Source organism: Triturus cristatus, chromosome 5_1 (genome assembly GCF_964204655.1).
Source record: "Triturus cristatus chromosome 5_1, aTriCri1.1, whole genome shotgun sequence".
Classification (NCBI taxonomy): Eukaryota; Metazoa; Chordata; class Amphibia; order Caudata; family Salamandridae; genus Triturus; species Triturus cristatus.
Genome location: NC_140587.1, coordinates 176,749,781 through 176,771,659, shown reverse-complemented (window position 1 = coordinate 176,771,659; position 21,879 = coordinate 176,749,781). Strand labels below are relative to the sequence as shown.

The 21,879-nt window shown below is 46.4% G+C and overlaps 1 pseudogene across 1 annotated transcript in view; it reads left to right on the top strand.

Annotated features, from left to right (window-relative positions):
• LOC146830586 (solute carrier family 12 member 6-like) overlaps positions 1 to 21,879 on the top strand; it is a 1,160,668-nt pseudogene that overhangs the window by 474,149 nt on the left and 664,640 nt on the right. The window contains exon 5 of the transcript XR_014961448.1: positions 15,902 to 15,956. The product of XR_014961448.1 is annotated as a solute carrier family 12 member 6-like (transcript). The remainder of the gene's footprint in view (positions 1 to 15,901; positions 15,957 to 21,879) is intronic.

Below are 21,879 nucleotides of genomic sequence, written 5' to 3'. Positions count from 1 at the left end.
AGAAGTCCCTGGGGTTCAGCCCGTTTGAACTATTGTATGGACACCCGGTCCGCGGACCGCTCAGCCTGGTCAAGGAGGGCTGGGAGATGAAGCCCCGAGGAGCCCCTCCTGACGTCTACCGATACCTCCTGACCCTCCGAAACCAGACCCGCAAGTTCCGAGCCATGGCCGAAGCCAACCTCGAGGCCAGCCAGGAGGACATGAAGCGGTGGTACGATCGCAACACCTCTACTATAGAATTCGAGCCAGGTCAGAAAGTATGGGTCATGGCCCCGGTCGAACCCGGCGCCCTCCAGGACAAGTGGACCGGGCCCTTCAAGGTGGTGGAGAAGAAAAGTCCCGTCACCTACCTGGTCGATCTGGAGTCCCCCCGGAACCCCCTCCGGGTCCTACATGCTAACAGGCTAAAACCCCACTTCGCCCGGACCGAACTGAGCCTGCTGCTGGCGACTGACGAAGGGGGCGAGGACGACTCCGAGCCCTTGCCCGACCTCTTGCAATCCGACATTCACGATGGATCGATCGAAGGGGTCCAACTCGCCTCGTCCCTGACCCCGGAACAGCGCAACGACTGCCAGCAATTACTGCGGGACTACGCAGCCCTCTTCTCTCTCACCCCGGGGGTGACCCACTGGTGCGTCCACGACGTCGACACCGGGGAGAGCCCCCCATACGACACAGAGCCTACCGGGTGCCTGACCGAGTGCGGGCCTGCATCCAGGCCGAAGTAGCGAAGATGCTGGCCCTGGGGGTCATCGAGCCTTCCGACAGCCCGTGGGCCAGCCCTGTCGTCCTGGTGCCCAAGGCCGCAGCTCCCGGTCACCCCCCGGAGTTGCGATTCTGCGTGGACTACCGAGCCCTGAATGCAGCAACCAAGACAGACGCACACCCGATACCCCGGGCCGACGAACTCATCGACCGCCTAGGGGCCGCTCGCTACTTGAGCACGCTGGACCTCACCGCCGGGTACTGGCAGATCCAGCTCACCCCCGGCGCCCAAGAAAGATCCGCCTTTTCGACCCCGGATGGGCATTACCACTTTCGGGTGATGCCCTTCGGAATGAAGAACGCCCCGGCCACCTTCCAAAGACTGGTGAACAAGGTTTTGGCCGGGCTTGAGGCCTTCAGCGCGGCCTACTTAGATGACATTGCCGTGTACAGCAACCACTGGGCCGAGCACCTCCTCCACCTGAAGGCCGTCCTGGCCGCCCTCCAGCGGGCCGGACTCACGATCAAGGCCAGCAAATGTCAAATCGGCCACGGATCCGTGACCTACCTGGGCCATCAAGTGGGGAGCGGGCAGGTGGCCCCCCTCCAAGCGAAGATAGATGCCATCCAGACCTGGGAACCCCCCACTACCCAGACCGCTGTCCGGGCCTTCCTGGGCCTCACCGGATACTACCGGCGGTTTATCCGGGACTATGGGAGCATTGTTGGCCCCCTCACAGAGTTAACGTCCAAAAAGCAGCCCAAGAAGGTACACTGGACACCCCGCTGCCAAACAGCCTTCGACACCCTAAAGACAGCCATGTGTACCGCGCCGGTGCTGCAGGCCCCGGACTACCAGAAGGAGTTCGTGGTACAGACGGACGCCTCCGAGTATGGGATCGGGGCCATCCTATCCCAAGCCGACGAAAAGGGGCTCGACCGACCAGTGGCCTTCATCAGCCGACGACTACTGCCCCGAGAGCAACGCTGGAGCACTATTGAGCGTGAGGCCTTCGCTGTGGTGTGGGCCCTCAAGAAGCTCCGGCCCTACCTCTTTGGCACCCACTTCCGGGTCCAGACCGACCACCGGCCCTTGCAATGGTTAATGCAAATGCGGGGCGAGAACCCCAAGCTGCTGCGGTGGTCCATCTCGCTACAAGGGATGGACTTTGACGTCGAACACCGGCCCGGCAATGACCACGCCAACGCCGACGGCCTGTCCCGCTTCTTCCGCCTTGACGAGGAGAATCCCCAAGGAGATGGGTGACTCTCCATGCCTTCGGCTGGGGGGGACGCCTGTTGGACCCGGCCTCGTGGCGTGGTCCTTAACCCCCTGGATTGTGCCCGTTCCCCGCCCCGGCCGTCACGGGCCACCCGTCTGAACTGCACCAAGGCCCTTCACCCGGAGCTGCACGTGGTCGCATACTCCTCGTGGCTCCGCCATCTTGTTGGCATCCACGTCACACCGTGCACCCCCGCTCAACCCGGCCTCGACCCCAACGAAGCCCCGACATCGAGGCACCACGAACTAGCCAGGGGGTGCCGCAGGAACCATTCATCGCCCCCGGCGGAGGACAGTATCGATGGGACCCCCAACTGTCCTCCCCTCTCGAGGTGTGATCGCCCTGCAACTCCCATGGGCCTGGCGCCTCTCCTGCTGGGCGTCTGGCCGCCTCCACCTGGCCACTCCGCCCCCTCGGGCGCATAGGTCCGGACATCAAAGGGCTCCAGACCTATATCTGGGGCGACCCCACCACAGCTCGGCAGTTGTATCCCGGAGTCGAGAGCCCTGCTGATTGAATCGCGGCTGACCCTACGGAGAAGAACTCTTGTCGGAACCATCACGAGCCCTGCGGACTGCGTCGCGGCTCCTTCTTGTGAACCCTTTCTGAACCACCTGGAACATCGGAGCCCTGCTGACGCCGTCGCGGCCCAACCTCACTGAAACCTTCCTCGGAGCCCTGCTGACGACGTCGCGGCTCGAGCTGAGCAGAAACCATCTTGAGAGCCCTGCTGATTGAATCGCGGCTCTCCACGAACTATACGCCAGAGCCCTGCTGACGCCGTCGCGGCTCGACCCATCCGAGATCCGGAGGTCCTCCAGCTTGAGGATAAGAACTGGGCCCCAGGTACCCTCGTACCGCATTCCTGCCAAAGACTGTCCCGCTACCCCGACCCTTCCAAAGAGACACTGAGACTTTTGGTGGATCCCTCGATCCCTTCGTGTAAATATTGACCTCGTAACCTTTTTATTGCTGATAAAGAATTGCTTGTCACAAGACAACCTCCTTGAGTCCTGTGTGGTGGTGTTACTGTGCTAGTACGTGATAGGAGAAGGATCTCTCAGGAGACTTCTCGGCAGCGCTCGGCTACTTCGTGCAGTGTGAGGGCCCCCCCCTTGGTGGTCGCACCGACTCCTCGGGGTCCGCCTTCCAACACATATGGAGAAGTGATTAATACTGTTATGTACAAACATAATCTAGAAATTATGGAGATAGGCGAACAAGAGGGAGAGACTGTTGTCCAAATGTATGAAGGAGCGAGATCCTAGTCAAATATTAACCATGCCCTAGTATCAGGGAATTGTAAGGGTTTTGTCAAAAACCTTTATATAAAGGCAAGTCCGTTTAGTGATCACCATCTGTTATTCCTGATACTGAAATTAAGCCCGTCACAACAAGAAAAGGTGAGCATAGCCCCTGCTGATATTAGAACACAAGGAGAAAATGGGATTTCTATCAAGTGGTCTGGTGTTAATCCCATGGTGTTTATGGAAAGTACAATTCAAAAAAATCAAGAACACATAAATATCTGTTTGGATAGATCTTCCCCAAATACAGATACAGCTAGGGCATTCCACAACATTGCGGCTGCAATCTCTGGAGATTTGAAAATAAAAAAACACAAGAAAAATAGCAATCCCAGATGGTTCGACCAGCAGTGCTCCAAATTAAACAAGGAAATAAAGGAAGCATGAAAAGCTAGACCGAGGGACAGAGAAAGAATTTGTACGCTACGGAAAAGTTGTAAACAAACGTTAAACACAAGAAAAATAGAAATTCGGGAAAGGGCATGGGAAAAACGGATCCAAGCAGCTGAGACATGTGTTTCTATTTTATTTTGGAAAACAATAGATCATCCCCTTTTAGGTCTTGCGCCTAACGTTGCAGTCTGCAGCACTGCTCGCGTAGCGAGAGACCACTTGTAGGGGTTTGAAAACGGCCCTAGGAATCGCACACGCTCGTGCGTGTGCTTTTCCTTTTGGGCCACGCTATTGGCCTTTGCGTGCGTCTTTTTATCCAAGACAGCATGCAATTGGCCAAAGGCGGGCTCCTTGCTCCGCCCATGGCCTATTGGTGTCTGTTACGTGCACCGCTGCCATGTGGTTTCAATTATCATGCCCAGACACGGGCGCGATAATTGAAACCACATGGCAGCGGTGGGCTTGTTCTCTGTGTCCTCAATGGGTCCCTGTCAGCTCGGGCAGCGGCCTGAAGCAGAGATGATCGGGAGGGACCATGGGTGTGGGAAGCTATATCCTCACAGGACTTTGTCTCTTCCCTCAAATTGTCCATCATGTCGCAGAGTCTGACCTCCTCTCTCTAGTGTCTCCTTGCGACATTGCCTCCTTTCTCATGAGTCTGCTTCGTCTTTATGTACTGCGTACAATCAGCGGCACTATCCATCAGACACACACAGGGTGGTCTGGCCGCCCTCTGCATGAGTGGGCTGCGCAGACAGTTTCTGCTCTCACCTCGCACTGGTGACTTGTGTCCTGAATTACTGCCGCGATCTGACCCGCGACCCGTCCGCCGCCAAAGTCTGTGATGGTGCTTCAACAGGCACTGATGCCTGTAGCGCAGCAGTGAGTGCAGCAGAACCGAGGCCGTGATAAAATTCGAGGCCTGCTCCAGTCCTTGACTCGAGGCCTGGACCGCGGCCTCTGCTTACGGTGCAGGGGGAAGTTGTCACATCTGACTGGCCCGTACCGCAACTGCGCTGCAGTGTTCCACAAGTAAGTGTGTCACACTGACTACCTTTTAAGTACCAGATGGGTTGTTTCAGATAATAGTTGCTTGTATTACGGTCTCACTCGCCCCGTGACATTGAAAGACACTAGCTCACTGTTGTAATTAGCGATTGTTTCACTAATGTACATTCCTGAGGTATAACCTACTTCTTTTGGTAATTTTTTAATTCTAGCGCTTTGTAACTGTCTGTGGCCATCCATCTAATCACATAAATGTTCTTGCTATATAAAAATGTACACAAATAAAACTTGTATTCCCTCCTTCTTCCCCCTCACCCCCGTACCAAACCCTCCATTTCTGAGACGTCAGCCCATCTCCTGTCAATGAGGCGCTATCCATCTGTTAGGGTGCACGCTAGAGTACCGCAGGGAAAGCCAGCAACCTTTCAACATCTCAGCAGTGTTCTGACTACAGAGCAGCGGGGGATTTCCGCACATTTACACCTGAATCATGGCACAGGGAGCAAGGGCCTCTAGGCACTGCTGGTTTTGTTTAACTTCCTCATCAAGAGCTCTTTTGTCTGTCAGCGCGAGCGAGGAAGTGGCCCGTGAGAAGCCCCTTGAATGTAACCGGTAACGCGCCTCTTTGCCGTTTCTGGAAACACTGCCCAGAAGCACAAAGTATCGAATAAGTAGCACCGCTGAATGTGACTCTGCAAAGATGAATGGTTAGTCCACTTGGGAAAACACGTGACGATTTCCAATGTCTGGATCACACTAAGCATTCCACCCCCCACTTAGTGTAGGTCCAGGTGGGAAGTGCATGCACAAATGCGGGCCAGCTAAGAAGAAGCCAACCTGGGGTTGCTTGTACTTTCCTACAGATGAGATGTGAGTGAGCAGGTCTGCCAGAGCCGCCTCTATTGGGTTTGGGCCAAAAATGGAAGTTCCAGAACCATCAGGGGTATGGTGTTGGGTATGTCAGATATCTGTAGTGAGGTAGCATTGGCTGTGAGAGACATACTGATCCCCATTTGGGACCCTTTCCAAATTTCGCACACTATTGATGTTTTTGTTGCTTGTTATGGCAGAGTTTACCGTAACATGGCCATAAGTTTCAAAGTGCTGCGCCATCGGGAACTAGCCCATCGGTCCCAGCCATCACGCTGAAACATCTATGACTGAATGCCAGCATTTCTAGGGTTGCCGCTGCAGGTACAAAAGGATTAATTTCCTATTGATCAAGTCACTTACCCTTCTCCCATCCTCTTTCGGCACCAGAAGCAGCGGTGATGTAAGCACGCAGTGGTTCTTATTTGCATGAGGTGTAAGAGGGCAGGTGTAGAGTTGGCAGGGTTCGTGCCCTAGCGGTATTGATTCACAGAATTTGGAGTCAGCCCAAGACTGCACAAAAACACAGTAAAAAACTTCTTGTGTCTCCTTCACTTTTTTGGGCGCCATCTACAATTATCTGCCCAGTTTAAGCACGCAAATCCTAGTTGAGTATGCAAGACTCCCCCACCACCCATCTCGGCAGGGACATGATCACTGAGACAATGTGATGGCTTTCTTTAGCAGGACAGTGAAGGGATGCAGAATCTTAGTGGGTGCTAAAACGCTGCTTACGAAACCCATTAAGAATCTGCCGATGTCTGAATGTGGTAAAAATAGCCCTTTTCGCGCCTACTTGAAGGCGCCACATTTATTCCGTATTACAAGGTAGCCATCACCGAAATCCCCTCCACGTCCCTGCTTAAATTGGTGGAGGGGTCATGATTTCTACGCTCAGCTCTACCAGGCCCACCCAACTAAGAGAGCTTTGTTTTAGCACAAGGATAGCTGTTCATTTCTACCTTCAAGCAAACACCCTCCTGATCAGGGAGGTCGAGATGTGTTGCTAACCTAGTGTTGCACATCTGCTGTTTCACTGCTGTAGCCAGGAGCCCACCCTTTTGTGCTTGGCATTTGGTGCGCCTAACAGCGCTGCTCCAGTGTTGTTACCCAATCATATATCCAAGTTTCGAGTTTGCTTATATGTTACATTTCAGTATTTTCAGTCCACTTAAGTGGCAACGTTTTAGTGCTTTGTGTGTGACACTCTCAGCGACTATCACACAAAATAAAAAAGCATTTGCAATGCAATAGGTCTCGCATTTACGTGAGTTTAAGCTATTGGCATTGTAAATGACAATGCCTTTTATTTATGTTTTAAAAACGAAAACAAAAATAAAAGGCATTGTTATTTGCAATGTCAATAGCTCAAACTCGCCCAAATGCGAGACCTATTGCATTGCAAATGCTTGTTATGATATGAAATGATAGCCTGTGATAAAAATTACTTTCCAAAACTTCTTTTGCTACAATACCCTTTTCCAAAACATATTTTATAATAACCTCGACCTACATCAATATGCATTCTATAGCACAAAATACAAACTACTGCAAAAAGTATTTTTCTAATTGGACAGTGCAGTTTCACATGTCTGATTTATTAACTATGCATAAAGTATTTTTAAGAATCTATAATATTTCTTTGCAATTTGAAAAGCGGATAGTGAATAAAGAGAATTTAGAACAGCAAAATTATTCTAGAATGTAAATAAGTTTAAAATAGGTTGCACTGAAATTAAATGCTATAGAAAGGATGTGTTGGTGGTCAAATAAAGGTTTGGAGATACTAGGGCTTACACCATCTGTAAAGCTAATGTAGAGAGATTATAGGGTGCATATCCATATGTAAGAGAAATCATATTTTTTTTAATTCTGATTTAGTATAACAAGAAAATGATACATAAAATATGTTAACAGGATGGGAAGGAATTTAAAATTTATAAAAATGCATGGGTTTAATCAAAATAATAGAATTTGTAGAATAAAATTGTTATGGAGAAGAAAGTTTTGCAAAAGATGTTGAGAAAAACTATTTTGTTGAAGGAGCAATTTCATGTAACACAAATGCTGGATTTGGGGTGCATCCGAGTATCCTGAAACATTGTATGCATGCACATGTGCCAAATCAAAGTCTTACCCAATCAGACACATAGTAATATTGAGGCCTAAGCACTTGGAGGTACTTGTAACACAGTACTGGAGTTGATTCCCAATAGACTGCAAAATTCATATTGTATAAAACAATTGTATTGGCTAAGGACACATTTAGATGGTGGTGAGTTAAGGAGTGAGGGTCGTCTTAGTACTCCCACCTAGTGTTTGATCCGTGCATAAATGCTGCAAGCAGCCTTTGGGGTGGCCAGTTGTAGGGACTGAGTTTTTGTTAGATGAGAGATGGGTTTTTATAGAAATTATTTTCATTTGTCAGCTATTTTCCCCCTCTCATACTGTGTTTCAGTTGCCACAGTCTCTTAAAACGAGCTTGGGGCTATTACTAAATAATACAGGTGATGCCAGGGCCGGATTGGTAAGGTGGGCTCTCGGAAAATGGCTGAAGGGCCAGTAGCCGAGTTCTAGCTGTGGGCTGCTTTTTTGGGCAGCCTGGGGGCTGTCTGTGCTGTTAGGATGCCGCCAGCGGCCCAGTGGGTGTCTGAGTGGCCTTTCTAGAGGCAGATGGACTGAGTTGTCCCTCCCTTTCTCTAGCTGAGCCGGCCCATTAATGTATGCTGATTGAGTGGGGGCAGGGGGCCTGAGCGCAAGTGGTCTCACTTGCCTTCATGTGTGGCTCAGCAGTGTGAACTAATCTGTGCATTTTTTTTATCTAAATGAAGTTAATAACACATGCCCGCCCCCTTTTTTTTACAGAAAACTTTGCTGAAGCAGTGTTTTGCGGAAAGGCAATACGCAAATGTGGGCCACTTTTTTCTTGGTGTCCCCGGGCCGATTTTTCATCCCAATCCAACCCTGGGTGATGCATCAGCTTACTAAAATATCTAGACTTTATACCAGGTTGGTAGAATCTGGGGCTTGCAAGTGCAGTCGAGACAGCATATGAACGAGTAAAGTAGTGAGTGCCTTATGTGGTTGTTTAGTATGTATGCACTCCCTTAAATGCAATCGGGCCTAATTCACTAAGATTTAGCTGTTAGTGGGTGTGAGTTAATCACCGAGTACTCCTGACTTACTTATAAATTCTGAGAACTCCTGGCTTACTTCTGGAATTTAGTGGTGAGGCAGTAGTACTTCAAGTGTATGTCGCATCAAATTCTTGGAGAATCGAGCCCGCCATGGTTAAACATGTCCATAGGTAGAACCATGGGTAGGTGGATTCAACCTTAAGCACTGAGAAATGTGGTGGTCTTCAGGTCACAAGTTTAAATTTCAGCAAACCGACTCGGCCTTCTATCCTTCTTAGGCGGGTAAATTAAGTAGCATTAATTTGAGTTATAGTAACATCTAATGTACAGCGCTTATATACGGTACAAGTGTTTTGTGAAGCGCTACATAAAAATACGAGTTATTCCAAAGTTTATATCAAACTGGACATTTTAACGAACTGAAGAGGCATGTATGTGTGTTGTAATGAATAAATACCATAAATTTGTTCATCATGTCCAGACTTTGAAGGAATCCTGAAACACCCCTTTTCACAGGGTACGGAACTCCGGTTGATTGCTTTATCTTCTTCAGAAAGAAAGGTTAACACCGTGAAACTCTTTCACACTAGTATTGTTTACAAAGCATTTATCTCTTTAGTGGGGACGTGTGTCACCAAGTGGTTACAGTTTTAAAGTCCAATACAGGAAAAGGAGATTAATAAAGATTATACATTTTCTTATTCCTTGACCTGTTCAGAATTCCAGTCATTAAGTGAAAAAAACCTGGGAACGAGAGCTTAACGTGCAGATTGCGTCCTGTGCTCCCATTGGCCAGAGGAGGCTCCTAGCAGTTCACTGCCTATGTAAACAAGCCACCACAAGATCGTCTTTCCTTTGTTTGGCGCCTTTACGGTTATTAATACGCACTGTGACCTTCGCAGATATCCATTACCATCGCAATAAGGATCGGCCAGTCATTAGTGCCCGGAGTAAATCCCACAGCTCTTGTTCAGCTGATAATGGATAAAGGCCCCGCGCTCAGCCGAATATATAAATAAATAATGAACTCCTGCATCTGTCAGCATCACTTGGGTACACCGTGTACCAGGGCGAAACACCACACTGGGGCGACCTATACTGGGAAAGCAAGGATATCCCCAGGTGTGTGCAAGATCCATCGTCCCCTCAAGTCCTCCTTATGAGATTCTGTTGTGGTGCTGCTGCACCCGGAAGTCCTGGAATTTACCGAAGGGATGGGAATTCCAATGCAAGCCTGTCAGTTCTTACTTAGCATAGCCTGCCAGGTTTTCACCGGTGAAATGTGTACTTCGAAATTCCTGGTGGGTATGTGTGTGTTTTTTCATCGCGTATTTGGTAATCACTGTTCATATGGAAGCTCCAGTTTCTACCTGAATTGGGGTTACTGAGAAATCTGCAAAAAGGCCTTGATCTTCCTTTTTAGGTCTCGCCTGGCGTAGGCTGCGCTCATGCGCAGTCTCGCTGGCGAGATTTAATGAGATGTGGTTATTTTCTGTAAGGGGCATTAAGCCCCGCCCCTCTTTTCCATTGACTGGCGTCACCGTTTATGCTAAACGGTGGCCAGCCATTGGAAAAGAGGTGTCCGTGACGTATTTGCTTGGCTTTCTCTGCCGTCCCATTCGGACGGCCTCGCCTGCTTTGCGTTCGTCGCAAAACGTTTCTTATCTTTATGGGGCCAAACACATGGCCCCATAAAGACAAGAAACCATTTGGCAGGCGGAGGCCGGCAGAAAAAGCCGAGCAAATACGTCAGGGCGTAATGGCGTCCGCTTGGCTTCTAGGCGTGGTGTTTACTGGGGGCAGGAGTCCCCTCTGGCAGCGGGAGGCAGCTGGCGGCAGAATGAAGCAAGTTGCGGGTTCCAATAAGTACATAAATCACATCAACAAAGAGCTGTTCCTTGTACTGGGGGCCAGGGATACAATCCCTTTCATGGATTACTTAAGCGAGGCAGGTTTTGAGGGCTGGATTACTGGGGTACAATCTTTAGCCTGAGTCTCGCAGAGCACATCTACCCTGATCTCCTGACAGGTATCGTAAGAGCCACTAAACAATCAGATCGTGTCTTGTCCGAGTTCAGACTCCAATATCCATGGTCTCGACAGAATCACTCCCCGTGTAATCTCAACAATGGTGTCACTATTTAAAGCAAGCCCCAAGGCGATGTCACCGGTAGAGGTTTGCCCCCGTGATCTTTTTACTGCAGGAGTATGTGAAACGGCCCCCTCTGCTGTTGTCAGGGAGTAGAGAAACAAAGTGTGCCCCGGCCGTCACCAATCTCGGACCAGGTGCGGTTACTACTAGAAAACCCCTTCCCGGTTACTACAAGACGGTAATAGGGCTTCGGGACGCGTTGAAACTCCGCCACCGCCTCTGCTGTTAGTGTCTCCCTCGGGCACCTCCACGCTCCGAGGCTCTCTTCCCCCCCCCTTCCCCGCAGGAGCCAACACCACTCCCACCGTCGACGTGAAAAAGGAGGGCCGTTCCGCCCCCCAACCTCCGGCTTCTGTTTCGCAGCTACCAGGGCCTCGGACGCCTCCTTGGTAGTAACAGGACTCCCGGTCCAGGGGAAAACACGGTCCAGGGGAAAACACTGCTTCGCAGTTCCCTCTGGCGGCACTGTGTGGGTGAAGGCGCAGTTTCTCAGGGAAGGGGAGAGCACTCCTCACTCTTCCGCTGCTGACGACCTGCTGGGCGAAATTTTAAAGTCGTTTACACCAAGCAGTAAAGCGAAGCGGCAAGTCTGTGTGCCCCAGAGTACAGGGGGAGATTAATAGCTGAGATGCGGCGAAACGTCTTTTTAGCAGGAAATATTTTCCGCACTATATTAATCAGACTGACTTATGCATTTTTTTCTCAGCTTCTTATGCGGGGCCCATGTTGCCAACACAAAGCACAATAAAAAAACGTTAGTTATTGCATTTGCGAAATGAAGGTTTCTGAGCTAACATTGAAAAAAGGTTTAGAGGCAATAAGAGGACTAAAGTAGCATCTGCTCACACCAGGTACCATCCTGGGCTGGTTCTGGGGAAGGGGAAATTTGCTTTTCCTCTCCTAAAAATAAAGAAGCATTTGCAATGCAATAGGTCTCGCATTTACGCGAGTTTGAACTATTGACTTTGCAAATGACAATGCCTTTTATTTATCTTTTTAAAAACAAAAATAAAAGGCATTGCCATTTGCAATGTTAATAGCTCAAACTCTTGTAAATGCGAGACCTATTGCATTTTTAATGCTTGTTTTTTTTGCTGTGACTTGTCAATGTCAGAACACTTAGAACGCTGATGTCTTAAGAGAAACTCTTCTGTCTATTTTTCAGTCGGCGAATTTACAGAAGCAAAATTCATTATATCCGCATTGTCTTCCCTCTTAGGGCAAGGATTACGTATATCAATACAGACACACTATGGTACCTTACACGAGAAAGTAATGTGTTCTATAAAGAGTGAAGATAGAAAGCCATACTTAGGGAATAAATCTAGTTTTTAAATATGTTAAAGTTGCAGGAAAGAAAACAAGCATTGGCATAGTCAATTGGTCTCGCCTTGGGGACCTTATAAGTGTTTAGCCATGCAATGGTTGATGTTGTTGCACCAAGGATATTGTGCTGCATAACTAAATATTTATAAGGTCCCAAAAGCTAGACCTATTGGCTATGCCAATGCTTGTTTAACGACATATCAGCTGCTAAGATAGAAACTCTAGTAACTCCCAAGGAATGGCTGATCCACTTTGAACATATTTTTAACCCCAAAAAAGAGGACCCCACGACTGATGATAATAGTAACTTTATTTTAGTTGATACTGTCAAGATAGCACCCATCGCCCTAGACTAAATTAAAACTGCCCTAAACAAAAGCGCAAATGGTAAAGCTGCAGGACTAGACGGGGTTCCTATGGATATTTTTAAGTCTAGTATTGATTTTTGGTCCCTAATTTTAGTAAGCTTTTTAAATGCTACAATAGGAGGGGTGTTACCTGCAACTTGGGTGGAAAGCATTATTGTCCCTATTTTTTAAAAAAAAGGTGATAGAGGGAACGCAAAATGCTACAGATATATATCCCTACCCGATTCAACATCGAAATTGATGGGTAGAATCATGCTAGAAAGATTAGAAAGCTGGGTTAATGAGGAGAATAATCTAATTGACGCCCAGTATGGATTCAGATGGGTATAGGGACGGTAGAGCAGTGCGTTGACCTCGAGTTATTGATAGGGAAATATACCCTTGCCAAAGAAGGTCAACTACATCTTTGTTTTGTTGACCTCACTAGCGCATTTGATCTAGTTAATCATGTAAAATGATGGCAATCGTTGCAAGGGATGGGTGCATCACACAATATTATAATTTAATTATCACAAGTATATGCCCTTCTGACTTCAAGAGTCCGATACGGGCCAAAAGTTGAATGCACTTCCCATTTTAGAGTTACCTGTGAGATCAGACAAGGTTGCGTCCTTGCACCTCTTTTATTTTTTCTTAATATTAACAATGTTGACCTATCTTTGCCAAATCTTAATGCTGACGCCCCTAGAGTTGGTACACGTGTAAAGCCAGTACTCTTATATGTAGACAATGCAGTTATATTATCAAGGACTGCAAGGGCTTCAATGTTTAATTGAAAACTTCACGCAATTTATGATTGGAAAAGATTTAAAACTGAATCTTAGTAAACCTTTTGTCACGACTTGTGGGAAAAGTAAAATAAAGAGTAGGGACCATGATGTAGAAGGCTTACATATTGAAAGAATAACATTTTCATATTTAGGACGCCTCTTTAATCGGAATGGAACTTGGGGTGCACATATCGACCTATGCAAGTTAAAATGGATACGATCGAGTGAGGGTATTTTTTAGATTTTCAAAATAAATTGGTAACAAGCCAGTACAGGAAATCCTTACACTATATAGGAGTAAGTGTATCACAGGTACATGTTATGGAGCAGCACTATGGGGAAGGGCAAATACTTCTTTGCTGCAAATTCATGAAAATAAATTCCTAAGGAGGGTCAAGGAGCTATGTGTACCTTATATTAGCGATTACATTAGTACGGCAGCCCTGACGCTTTGGCACGGGATTTGGACTAAGGTGGAGAGTAAATTTACTAAGGAAAGAATAATGGATTGCCTTGCCCTTGGTTACTGTAAAAAATATCCCTTGGCTACAGTATATTTATAATCTTTTAGTAGAGTGTAATTTGTACATTGACTTTTACGACCCACAGCTCATCCAGGATTACATTAAAGGGGACCTAAAAATAAGGTTAGCAAATTCAAGGGAATTTGCAAGAGATGTAGGAATAAGCTCAAAATCGAGTGTTAGATCATTCTGTGAAGGCCTGCTTTTGTCGGGTATCCAATCATACCTCATCTCAATGAGAAATGTGCAACACAAATTTTATTTAACAAGGTTAAGGATGGGTACCTTAGATTACCAGATTGCATGCCCCAGAATGGGCAAGTGGAGTTATAATCTTCCAAACTTCCCTTGTGATGGAAAGTCTTCACAGACCACATTGCACTTTATACTTTTTTGTAATTTTTATCGGGACATCCGGAAATTTGTTTTACGACCTTTATTTATTGCTAACAAATTGTATTTTTTATAAATCCGCTTTTAATTATATCTGTAGCCTGGAAAACGAAAAAGTTTGCAATGCCGTAATTGTTTTTATACAAATGGCAATTGGAAAAAAAAGGATAATTCTCATTTGGAAGCCTTGACATAAGAAAATAACTAGGTTCTTTAATATTTGGTTAAGGCTCTATATACTTATGCTGGAACATAGCCATTGCATCGTACTCTTGAGTCCTGCTCCCTAGAGTTTTGTTTACATAACTATTGTGATTAATAATTGAGAAACTTCTTACAATGAAGCACTATTATGCACTGCACTTTGTATTGTGACTGCGAGTTCAAGTTTACATAATTATTGTGTTTTTTTAAGCAGATAAATGTTCCTACTTTTTAGCCTAAGTACTATGCACTGAACTGCTTTTAACAAGTTTATATAATTATTGTGATTAATAATGGAGTTGTTACAAGCACAGAAAACCTCAAGATGGAGTATTATTATGCACTGAATTGTTTTTAATCAGCTCAAATAATTATTGCGATTAATAATGGAGACATTTTTTAGAATGCTTTTATGGTTGTATATTATGTACCGAATAAAGCTGACTTGAATTGATTTAATAATTTTTGCAAGCCCATAGGTGTCTTAAAGACAAGAAGGGTATCAACTGCGAATAGGAGAGTGGCAATTTTTTGGTTTGCTAGAGAGGGAGCGTCCGCTGGGATGGCAGATAAAAATTCAACAACTTGGTTGATGTAAAGTGAAAACAAAGTTGGAGTCAGGACGCAACCCTGGCGAACCCCCGCTGTATTTTAATGGGATCGGTGACTTGTCCTTGGCTACCCCATCTTATCCTGGCAAAGTTCTCTTCGTGCAGCCTAATTAAAAGCGCCAGGATTCCCGGGAGCTTTCCCTTCTCCCTAAGCACCCACCAAAGTTTGTCCCTGGGATCAAAGTCAAAAGCTGATTTTAAGTCTATGAACGCTATGTATAGGCTCCCCTTCCCCAGCAATACCACCTTCCAGTACAGCATGAGGAGGTGGAAGACCTGATCGATTGTACCAGTCCTCCCGCTTGGAGGAGAGAGAGAATATGATTCTCATCCATCCAGGCCTAGACCTTAGCTAACAGCGAGCGGCAGAAGACTTTTTGGACTCAATCGATCAGGCTGATTGGCAGATAGTTAGAGAGGTTGGCCCTATCACCATTTTTTAAGATAGGCATCACTTCGGCCCCCTTCCATAATTCTGGGATCCTCCCCCTGCCAGCAATGTAATTGGATAGTGTCGTTATATAAGTTGCCTATGAGTGAAAGAAAAAGGGGACAAAAGAGGGAACAAACTATCTAAAGTGTCAAGAAAGAATTAAAGACTAAAAAGTAAAAACACTGAAGTTAAAAACTTTTCAAAGCTCTCAGACATTACTAACCTTTCATCTTCACTGTATTATTTCATAGTCTAAAAAGTGGTCTTCACTATAAAAAGGCATTTGTGCAGATTGTTTTAAATATTAGCAATGTTCCTTGACTGTAGGCTGGTGCACTGGCATTTTCCTGCAGAACAGGCATTACAGAGGCATCTGCTTTTGATTCATAATCGTGCTGTCCTTTTCTTTTCCAGACACTGCTGACTGCCATTTCTATGAGTGCCATAGCAACCAATGGAGTTGTGCCAGGTGAGCTGTGATTTCATACCCTTCTGTCCTTCTGTAAATGAGGAAGCCTGAAGTTGCTCATGGCCAAGTTACTCATCCATTAGCATGGTTTGATGGACCTGTGGTCCTCATATTTTATCCAGTTCTGTTTTTAGGTCTCGGCTAGCGTGGCTGCGCACATGCGCAGCTCGCTCGGCGAGATTTCATGATTCTGAGGGAATTCTGTAAAGGGCTTCAAGCCCCGCCGCTCTTTCCCATTGGCTGGTGTCACCGTTTATGCTAAATGGTGGCCAGCCATTGGAAAAGAGCACTTTGTGACGTAGACTTTTCCATTTTTAAGACGGCCCACTTGGACGGGCTCGCCTGACTTCCTCCCGTTGCAAAAGGTTTCTTATCTTTATGGGGCCATGTGTTTCAAACGCATGGCCCCATAAAGACAAGCTCCGCTGCATGTTTATTTTTGCATCTCGCTAAACCGTGGCTGCCTGGCGAGTGCGCACTCCAGCCATCATAACCCCTCTCCTCCACTACCCGACACCCCCCCGCGACCTCCCCCGTCTCAGAAAACGCAACCGACGATAGTAAATTTTGCTGCTGCAAAACCGGGATCGCAGGCAGCTCTGCCAATGCACCTCACTCCACTGCGTATTGCTACAGTTATACCAATATTTCTCACACGGAATGTGGCTCTTCTTGCAACGTTCACTAGTGTTTTCTACTATTTATATAATGTGTAACGTAACTGGTGCTCATGTAAAGCGCTCTGCCTGGCGAGCGCTTGTTTCCCACACTCCCCGGGCAGCGCACCGGGGCCGGGGGCGGTTGAAAACTCTGCCCCAGGATCCCACTGGGCTCACTGCTAGGAGCAGGGCGAGCCTGAAGATCCCAGCGCCCCCTCTGCGTGGACTGTAAACTGTGTGACACGGGTGTTACAGGCCCGACCACCACCATTGTGCAGGGCAGCGACGTCCAGGATGGGCTCGAGAGAGGCAGGCCGCTGTCTCCCAACACTCCAGCCATCATAACCCCTCTCCTCCACTACCCGACACGCCCCCGTGACTCCCCTGTCTCGGACAACGCAACCAACGATAGTACATTTTGCTGCTGCAAAACCGGGATCGCAGGCCGCTCCGCCAGTGCACCTCACTTCACTGCGTATTGCTACAGTTATACCAATATTTCTCACAAGGAGTGTGGCTCTCTCTTGCAATGTTCACTGGTGTTTTATACTATTTATATAATGTGTAACGCAACTGGTGCTTATGTAAAGCGCTCCAATATCTTCGGGTCGAGTTCGCACTATATAAAAATGCCAAAAAAAAGTGGTCATCCTAACACTGCTTTGTCAATGCACGTCACATAAATAATGCCTTGTTTCACTATAAACATCACGTAGGGCATAAAAAGGTCTTCTCGGGCGCTTCACTTCAGTAACTTCGTTTATACGTATAATCAGTTCCCTCAGAGCTCTCCCAAAGCACCTCAGTTTACAACCTCCAAATTCTACCATATAGAGAACACTCGGCTCCGCAAATGTGCCTCACTGTAATGCCTTCTGCTGTTAATATACTGTGACCACACACTGGTCATAGAAAGACCTTCATGTTTGTGCATACATTTTACGCTCTGCACGGTCTGGGACTTCCATTCTGGCTAAAGATAATCTATACTGCACTATAAGGATGAAACACTCATGGTGCGCCACGCCTCACTGCTGATCATTATGGCCGATCACACTTTACATGGGTACAGTTGGGTGGATACATCCGTGAAGAATTCCTTCTCTAAATTCGTGATCCATCCAAACTAACGCATCTTTTACACTCTCGATGTGATGTTCACGTGGGGATCAGCACTTTAAATTTCTTTCGGGGGTAGTGGTTTAGCGGCAACACCCTTCATACTCGCTCTTAAATTCATGTGCGAGGGGGCTTTTAATCAGCCTATCAAGCAGCATGAGGGGGTTCTCTTCTTTCTACCCCACAAGGCAGTTTACGTGTGTGGTATTTTACAACACGTGTGCCCTTTCGGTCATCTTGAAGCGAGCACGGGTACCTTCTTCTTCCCAATTTAAAGCAGTGATTGGGCGTGATACTCCCGACACGTAGACCGTGTGAAAGGCTTCCCTCTTACCACCTCACTCGAAGCAATGTTGGGTAACTTTCCTCTTACGTTATACCCGAAGCAATTTGTTAGGGCCCATCTAAGCAATGTTTGGTGTAAGGAGCCCCCCTTCCCCAGGAGTGTGTGCGTCTGAGGCTCCCTCTTCCAGCTCCCCAATTCTCCAGTCCTCCCGGCAGTTTGGCTTGACGAACGACTTTGAAGCAGGGAAACCAGGTTTGAGTCTTGGCGGGAGACTCAAACATCTTGTGATTCTGGGTAAATCACATCATTTCCCAGTTCCTAACAATGAATGAAAGTGTCCGTCTGTGGTACAACTATACCCCAAGTTCGCATTATATAACACAGTACTGCAAAAAAACAAAAAAAAGAAATTTACCATGCGCACTTTTTGAAAATCCGATCATGTCTTGCATTTTATTAAGTTAAAGCCATTTGCTTTGCTATACAATACCATTAGCAAAGCAAATGGCTTTAACTTAATCAGAGGCGATACCTATTGCATTTTTAATGCTTGTTTAGGGTGTACATGCAAATATTGTAATTCTGCGTAAACCATATCTGGAGTCCTGAAGAGATGGTCAATATCCCTCTGATCCCCATGTTACGATTGCTCAGTGCCTCACATGCAGACCAGCAAGCACTTTAAATGTATTTGAGAGAACGCTAATTACTCTTGCTCATTTATAGTTTGATTTAGTGGATTCTGGTTAGGTAATGCCAGTTTGGAATAGGTGTTGAACAGCACATCCAGTGCCATAAAGGCATCCAGAGTTCAGGAGGTATTGCAGTCAAATACACAAAGTTCAGCAAGCGTTTCATTGTTTACTTTTGCCAAAATAGCCGCTGTTCACACCCCTTTTCATGATACGCTTGGAGTGTCCTGGGCACAAACTAAAGTATCAAAGCATCTCTTACCAAGCACCAATACTTAAATGGGTGTGAGGCACCTATGCGCCCTCAAGCCCTTGTCACCCTGTATGAGTCGCCTGATCACAGATGTCAGCATTTCTTTAGATTTTCTGCTTTTCAGACAAATACCCATGCTAGGACTATAACATCACACTCTGTGGTCTATGGGATCCTGGCATTCATCTTTCTGCTCCAGTCAAAACATAAGCATCCTGAACTTTAAATGGCATTGCAGTTATGGTCAAGTCTGTTTGTGCAAATTATTTATTTAACATATTTACAATTGTTCCTAATATTTATGTCACTCCTGTGAACGCAGCTACTCTAGGCCTTTCTCTACCAGTGCCACTGCCTTTGTCCCAACCCTTTTCTTTCATTCTCCTCTGACATGGCCGGGATAGGGGGAGGATATTCCCTTGATTAGAAAACTGGCAAGTAAAATATTTTCCTTGCATTCTATTTTACACAATGTGGATGAGAGTCTAAAGGAGGAACTCCTTGTTTTCCCTACTCTCCCATCCTATTCCACTGTAAGCTAGAGTTCCTTGTTTGTGTTGACAAGGACATTTGTTAGAACCTTTTTTCATGTTTACCTCGCAAAACGTAATGTGTTCCTGGCAATATTAGCGTAGGACTGTCTTCTTGAAATGGTTTCAGGTCATGGTATACGAAGGAAAACGTCCTATTATTTTGCTGTTTATCTCAGTCTTTGGACCTGTGGACATGGCTGCCCTAGGCATCAAAATTAGTGAGGACATTTGAGGCTAGTCACTGATCTGTTATTTCTACTTCTTGCAAGAGCCTCAAACAAACGTTCTTGACCACGCATTTTATGAAAAAATGTTTTGCAGATATTGTTTGTTTTATGCATGTTAAATGTAAATCAGTAGCCATTACTGTGAAATCTTTGACAATAATTTCTAAGCAATCTTGCATCTAAGCTTTTTCAAATACTCAGGCCTCTTCCTTTAAGGAACAGATACACAACAGTTCAGCATGCTTCATTTGCACAGGTATGCTGTGTGTATCAATTGTGTGAATTAATCTATTGTTTTAAACATGTAATTAACACACTAAACCAAAGAACCTTTCTCTAATGAGAGAATTCTATTCATGTTAACCCATTGGTAGTAAAGACATGTACAATTATTGCAGACGGCGCAATGCTCAAAACTGGCGATAATGTGAAACAAATACAATTATACACATATACATTAAAGGTTGTTACAGAATTCTATGATGAACAAAGTTCAAAAATATATTGCTGATCCTTATTACAGATAATGCAATGATTCAACCCCTAAAAACTGTTGATGTTTGAACCCAATGCTCTCATACCCTGGGTTTCATCAGAACAATGACCACACACAGGGAAGGAACAGAGAAGGCTGTTATGATTTATGCAATAAAGTATGATCAAATATCTCTCCTTCTTGACGAAAGTGATAGTACGAAACATATCTCCAAAGTGATTCAACCACTTGTAGAAGATATTGGCATCTGATGAATCAATGAATGGAACATCATAAATGGCAAGTCACTGTTTCGGTAACGGGGCTAGCGTGATGGAGATCCACGCCTCCATGCGCACCTGAGAATTCCCGGTTCCTGACTCCTCCCCTCCTCCTTGAGGTTGTGTGGTTCCAGCGGAGACTGATGGCAGCTGGCGGGCGGCGTTTTCCTCATCGGGTGGATTGTTTGCTCTCTGAAGCCTGAAGCCTGAGTTGGACGGGAGCACAGCGGCTCTTTTTGTCGGAGTGGTGCAGTTCTTTCCGTCTTCAAATTTATTGGTGTTCTTTGGCATCCCTAGTCTTCAGTTCCCCGCCTCACGCTGTAGTGCTTTGTGCCTGGAGCTTCGTGGGTGAGGCAGAGGCAGAGGTGGAAGGCGGAAGGCGCCTGGTGGCGGCGTTCTAAAAAGTTTGAATTCGCTTAGCCGAGTGCCTTTTCTTATCGGAGCGGACTAGCTCCTCTCATTTCTGTCTCGCCTGTAGCGCGGCGTGGCGCTGGAGAAGCTGCAGCAGCTGTTAGCTTACCTGAGACCTGAGACTCTGTGATCTTGCTTATACGGATGAACAGTTTGCAGCGACGTGGATTGGGAGTTTGAAGTCCTACTTCGCGCTCAGGTAGCGGAAAACAAAAAAATATTTTTTATTGCCACTGCTGCTGCTCTGTTTCTTTCACTCTGTGTTATTGGACCCAAGAGACCTAGAGGTACCGGGACTAAAGTGGGACTAAAACGTAAGGAAGCTACAATTACTACTGGTTTCTTCTAAATATGGGGAAATTAATGAATACTCGCAAAGCAAAGGCTCTACGCATTCAGGTTAAAGAAGCGAGGAATGCAGCCAAATTATTAAATAAAGATGCTACTGGTGATAAAGGCGATGTGAAGGAAAAAAGTGACAGTGCGGGAAGCTCGGAAGAGCTGGAGGAATCTTTTGGGGAGATTCCGACTCAAGATTTAGAGGCTTCTCATTGTGTAGAAGCAGCACGCTCTTCACTTATTCAGGATTTCACTTCCACGCAGGACAGCTTAATGGAGGTGCTCAAGGGCGCTAAACCATTCCCTCTTTTCTGATAAGAAAAGTGCTGTACCTTGTCAAAGCACCTCCGCCCAAGTCTGTCCTTCTTCCTCTTCCTCAATTATTCAACCTCCAAATTTCCTGCATAAGTCTAACCTTGCGGCACCTTCTACACTTTCTACACCGTCACTTAAAGATAACTCTTTGGTACACTCTTTGAAAATTACGGATGATACTCAGAAAGACGTATTGACTTTGGGAAGTACGGTTATAGTGGAATCGCCTACTGACAAGTTTTCAATTACCCCAGGGAACTTTGTTTCTAATGTTAGTCACCTCAGTCCTTTGTTAGATTTAGACACTGAGACCGTTGGGGAGATTAAGATGTC